This window comes from Microtus pennsylvanicus, chromosome 1 (genome assembly GCF_037038515.1).
Source record: "Microtus pennsylvanicus isolate mMicPen1 chromosome 1, mMicPen1.hap1, whole genome shotgun sequence".
Taxonomy (NCBI): domain Eukaryota; kingdom Metazoa; phylum Chordata; class Mammalia; order Rodentia; family Cricetidae; genus Microtus; species Microtus pennsylvanicus.
Window position 1 is genome coordinate 218,084,540 of NC_134579.1, and position 6,000 is coordinate 218,090,539.

The following is a 6,000-nucleotide window of genomic DNA, read 5'->3' on the forward strand; positions in this document are numbered from 1 at the left end:
GGAACTCAGGCTCACAGGCAAGGACACACCTTCTGGGAACAGCATCTGAAGGATGAATCCCCAGAAATGCTGCAGAGAGGCCTTTCCCGCCACAGGCAGCACCCCACAGGACCAGTCTGGATGCTCTCTTGAGGCAGAAGGTCTAATAAAATGGTTTGACAAAGAAACGCTGTTTCACTCTGCCTGAGAAACTTTTACAAGGAACTGTGCTGTGATTTTTTTAAACATGAGAAACCTGTCCAGAGGTTGATTTGCCAGGTATGTTCACTGCCATGCGGGCAGGTGATACGCACCTTGGCAGATGTCCAGGAGATGAGGGAGAGAGTAGGAACAGACGGGACAGTCCTTTCTAAAACACTACGGAGCTATGAGATCCTTAAGCAGAACTTACCGTTGAAAAAGCACACAGGATCATCAGCCCATCCCACAGTTCTGTGGCTTAGCAAGCATGCGGCTGACGTCTCTCGGTAAGAATGGCTGCTCATTTTTCTTCATGTTATCTACTCGTAACCCACCCTCCTATCCCCTAGAAAACACAGTAAGAAGTCGCAGTGAGACGGAACCGCTGGACAAACGGAACCGCTGGACAAATGCTGGTATCTGTTTCTTACGAGCACACGCTGTGCTGCTGTACCAGAGGCATTTGGGGCTGAGAGCATTTTAAAATAAGCACTGGCAGCTTGAACCCTTTGTTCAGAAGGATCTGGAAAAGGCGGGAAAGTGCACCCACTTTCACCTCTCTGTCCATCCAGTCATCTCCTCACGGTCAGGTATTGAGAGCTGTTAATTATTACACTTCCTAACTGAAACCTGAAGAAAGGCCAATGACGTGCAGATAAACACTCTCGAAGGCTGTGTGGTTTCTCTTTTCCCAGAGTGCCATGCCATTCTCACGGCCCTCCTGAAAGGTGGCAAGCTTCCAGCCTCGCCACCCTACCTGGTACTCTGCTTTTGGCAAAAGGCTTGCGCTCCCTGACTCAGAAGCAAAGACTCCCTTGCTGCAATCAGTCTGCCCTTCACATTTCGTGTCCGTGCCAGCTTCCCTTGGGGGACAGTCCCTTGGGGGTGACACAGAGAGTCAGAGGGGGCTGTAGCAGACATGGTCAGCTTGTGTAATAGCTGTGTCCAAGCTCAGGAAATCCCTATCATTCATAATATGCTACAGACAAATCTGACCTGTGCTCGCCTGGGAGTCCAAACCATCCCAAGACAGTTCACCCTACCCCCAGAGTTAGAAAGGTGGCCCATGCATGCGGAAATGTCCTCCCAATAGGGACAAATATCATTTCACTTAGTATAGATAGTAAATAGTTCAAAAGGTAAGCAGCCTGCTAAAGGGCAGCCTGTCTAATAAAATGAAGAATCAGAGCTCACCTCTAAAGAGAGGCTGTAGAACTCAGCCCTCTGAACCATACGCAGAATAGCACGAGGCACGACTAATCAATCAGCGGACGAGGGACAAATCCTACCATAGTCCCCAAATTTACCTTTCCCACACCCTGAAGACATAACCATCTTCACGGCAGTCCTACGACCATCAGCTTCTTTAGCAGCGCGTCCCAGCCTGGCAGTTAGGCTGCCCCTTTCCTGAGCAGAATGAGAAAGCAAGTCAGGGGCCAGAGGGATGCTCAGCGGTTAGGAGTGCACACTGTTCGTCCAGAAGACCCCTGCTTCCTTCCCAGCACTGCACAGGCAGGTCACAACCCCAAGGGAATCCGTGCTCTGGCCTCCGAGGGAGGCACATACCACACTCCGACACAGATCCATCATAATAACCTTATAAAGGGGAAGACGCAGGGCAGCAGGAAGGTGAGTGCAGGACTCCTGGTGTGTTTTGGAACACGAGGTTAAGTGGGGGCCACCCCCTGTCTGGACCCTGACGCTTACAGTGCATAGTGAGTCACCCTTCAGTTTGGGTCTATGACTTCTAAAATGTGAAGCTGATTTTATATTTACAAATAAAAAACAAGTTGTATCTCTGAACTTTTAAATTGTATTTCTTTTATTCACTTTTATTTTGACACAAGGGTCTTTACATAGCTCAGGCTAGCCTCATACTTGCCATGAAGTAAAGGACGACCTTAAATTTCTGCTCCTCCTGCCTGCGTCTCCTAAGTGCTGAGATGTGTACTAATGTGCACTGTTGATCTATCTCAGGGCTTTATGGGTATTAGGCAGCTCTACCAGTGGAGTCATAGGCCCTAAAAGATACTGTTGTTGTTTCAGACAGGGTTTCTCTGTGTAACAGCCCTGGCTGTCCTGAAACTCGCTCTGTAGACCAGGCCGGCCTCAAACTCAGAGATCCGCCTGCCTCTGCCCCCCGAGTGCTGGAATTAAAGGCGTGCACCACCACCACCCAGCAAAATCAATTTTTAAATGTAGGTTTCACATGCATTTCTGCAAAGACTTCCTACCAGGAAACACTTTCCGTGGGAAAAGAACCAATTAAATCTAAAGATTATAGCTTATGTCTAGAAGCGGAAAGGGCATTCATTCGACAATTGAAATACATTTAATTATCAATGTCATATCTGTTTACAATTATACCATATGTGGTTTTTTTTTTTTCAAGGGATGGTAATTGGGGTAAAACTTTTCAGGTTCAGTGTCTGAAAAGGGCCAGGAAAAAAACTCAGCAACCACGTTTTTGCTTAAATGTAACCACTTCAAGAAACGAAAACCACAACAGGAAGCCACTCTGGTTAAACAGCAACATTCACTGTGTCTGCTGCTAGGAGAGCAGAGGCTGGGTCTTCTCCTCCAGTTAAGGAGATATTGTCTAATTAGGCCTAGCATGGTGGCTCATGCCTCTAATCCCGCACTCAGGAGTCTGGAGCAGGAGAATGCAAAGTCAAGGCAGCTTGGTCTACAAATCCCAAATTTCCCGTTTTTAAAACACCCCCGTGTACGAGTGATGATGTTTGTGTGTGAGCGAGTTTCCTCCGCCCACTGTGGGCTGCAGGGATTGAACGTGGGTCGTCAGGCTTGAGCGGCAGACGTTTGCCTGGTGAACTGTTTCACTGGGCCACAATCTCCTTTCTAAATAAAACTGCTTATTGATAGTTTAGACAGTGAACTGTACTGCTCTTGCTTTTTGAGAAGCACAAATGGATGTATAAAATAGGCCATATTGGGAAGAAGAGCAAAGAGGTTCAATGGCCACCCCAGCCCCTACCTCGAGTTCATCTTCATCATTTTTGCTGTGCTGTGTTTTAACCTGTGAGCGTATCCGTGAAGACATCCAGACAATCAGAGCGGTGCCTTGTGGCTCGGGAACTCACATTCCTCCCTCCCCTTGACACACGCTTTGCAAATATTTTATTCACAGATTTAGAATCTTGAAAATCACAAAATTTAGACATAAATATTTCTACACTAAGCGTCTCTGATTAGCTGGGAAGTTTTATGTTACTATTTCGCATAGAAAGCAAGGTATGTTTTACTCTTTTTTGTTCTTTTGTTTTTGAGACAGGAATTCATTTCCTGTAGCCCTGGCAGCCTTAAATCCTCCTTTCTTTGACTCCCATATCCAAGCTCTGGCCTTAGGCCTGAGCCATGACATCCAGTGAGAGCTGGCTCTTTAAATTAAATTTGAAAATGAAAATAATCACCCTCCAGAATGAGAGCCAGCACTGTAGGCTCCTCACACTGATATTACCTCAACACTGTATTATATCTTCATGCTGGTGGATTGGAAATTGTGAGAAAAACTGGACATGATTTCAGAAAAATGAATCCTAACGATATGGATTTCAGAAGAAACAGAGGATTTCAATAGACTCCAGGAATGATATCTATTCATAAAGCTCTTCCTCCCTGACCTTGTTCTATAAAAGTTCAAGGGAAGTGGGAAGTTCAGAGAATAAAAAGGGAGAAACTTCCTAACAGCTTTTGTGATGCCGGCATGCATCCAAATCTTGTAAGGACGTGGTAAGAAAGACAAAGACTAATCCAATCTTCCTGTGCATACGGACAAACTTTATATCAGAAAACTATAACAACAATGTGTTAAAAATGCTAATATCACAAAATTATAGGCTCGTTCCTGGCAGCAGTAAAAATCATTATGAAAAGAAAGAAATGCGGTGGCCATATAATTAATAATGAGAAATAATTTAAAATAATTTAAATCTGCTTGCAATTCAAAAAAGTTTTAGTAAGCTGGGAATAGAGTAGTGGGTACTTCATGATGATGAAAAAAATTTTTTAAAGTATTTGAAAAAACATTTAATAACAAGATGCTGGAGTTTTCCATTTGGAACTTAAACCAGGGGCAATAAGGGCAGAAGACCCGACAGAGGTGACTAAGTTGTCACTACTTGTAGCTAACTGAGTGGAAACCATGAAATGAGGACACACAACTCCAAGATATTGTGGAGGAGAATGTTTACTGTAACCAGGAGGGAGAGACATCTGGTCCAGACCCTGAGAAGGAACCAGGAGACAAGTGGCCAGGAGCGAACCAGGAGACAGAGGAGATACACAACCAAAACAGTTGAACTACACAGCGAAGAGAAGCTAGGGGGAGGGGCTGGGAGGGGAGTGGAAGCCCAGCTCCTGGGAGGGAGTGATTTAGGGTAAGGGCGGGGTCAGAAGTGCTGGGAGGAGCCACTGGTGAAGCTGGGAGAGCTGGCACCTCAGTCATTTGTCCCAGGGTTTTTTTTTTTTTTTTTTTGAGACCTAACATTAACATGATTGTATACATAAGAAACAAAAATCAAAAATGAGTTTTGTTGGCACAATATGCATATTTTAACAATCATTTATATTTTTGTAAACTAGCAATAATTGGAAAGTAAAATATTAAAATAGGTATCACATATACAAGATCAGAAAGCATCAATACTTAAGATAAAAATCTAAAAATACACCTAAGGGTTATATAGACAAATTATACAACATTATTAAGAAAAATTAAAGATAATTCCATTATAGTCCATGGATTAGGAATATTATTGTGATAAATACATCAACTTTCCTCAAAGTGATCTAGAAACACAGTGTGGGCCTAATAAAAACCACATCTGGATTTCCTATGATAATTAACAAGTAGATTACAAAGTTAATATGGAGCAGGAAGTGCCACTAAGAGTCATAGCATAGTGACAAACTTTCATAAGAACGAGATGGAAGAATTCACTCTATCAGGCAGAAGACATGCTGTATGACTTCAGTGACTAAGACAAGGCTTTGCTAGGTGATAGCAAAGAGGCCAAGTGAGAGACACTCAAACCACTAAGGGCCCGATGCCGGAAGGGAAGGGGATTAGTGTGAGACACATAGACACTCAAGGCCATGATGCCACTTACACAGCAGTGAAAATGCTGCTTAGAAAAACACAACCTGAACTGAACCCCCAAATTAGTATTTGGTATACTATCTAAGTCTAACAAGAAGACTTGATGAATTGAAATAAAACAGTTATAATTCTGATATAAAGAAAATTTCTCAAACAGCATATAAAAGAACCATAATCATAAAGAAAAAGACTGATAAATAAGAATTTAAATCTAAGAACAAAGGACAATGCTACAGGAATGAGAAGACAAGCTGTGGAGGGGACAAGGTGATTGTGACAGAGTCAAAATATCACAGCCAGAGTATATTAGTATCTCCACCAGGTAACTAAGACAGATGACCCAGTGGGTAAGGAGACGGCTCAGTCCACAAAGTGCTCGCTGCACACGCATGAGGACCTGAGTTTGATGCCCAGAACCCAAGTAAAAGCTGGGCGTGTTGGTACCTGCTTATAACCCCTGCAGTGGGGAGGCAGAAGCAGGAGGATCCCCAGGGCTTGGCCAGACAGCCTAACCTAGTTGCCAAACTCCAAGTCAGTGAGAGACTGTCTCACAAAACAAAGTGGGCGGTAACTGAGAAATGGAACCAAAGTTGACCTTTGGCCTTTACATATATGTACACATGTGTGTATATACATGCATGCTTACATGTGTGTGCGCATGCGCACACACACACACACATACACACACATACCAAAATACT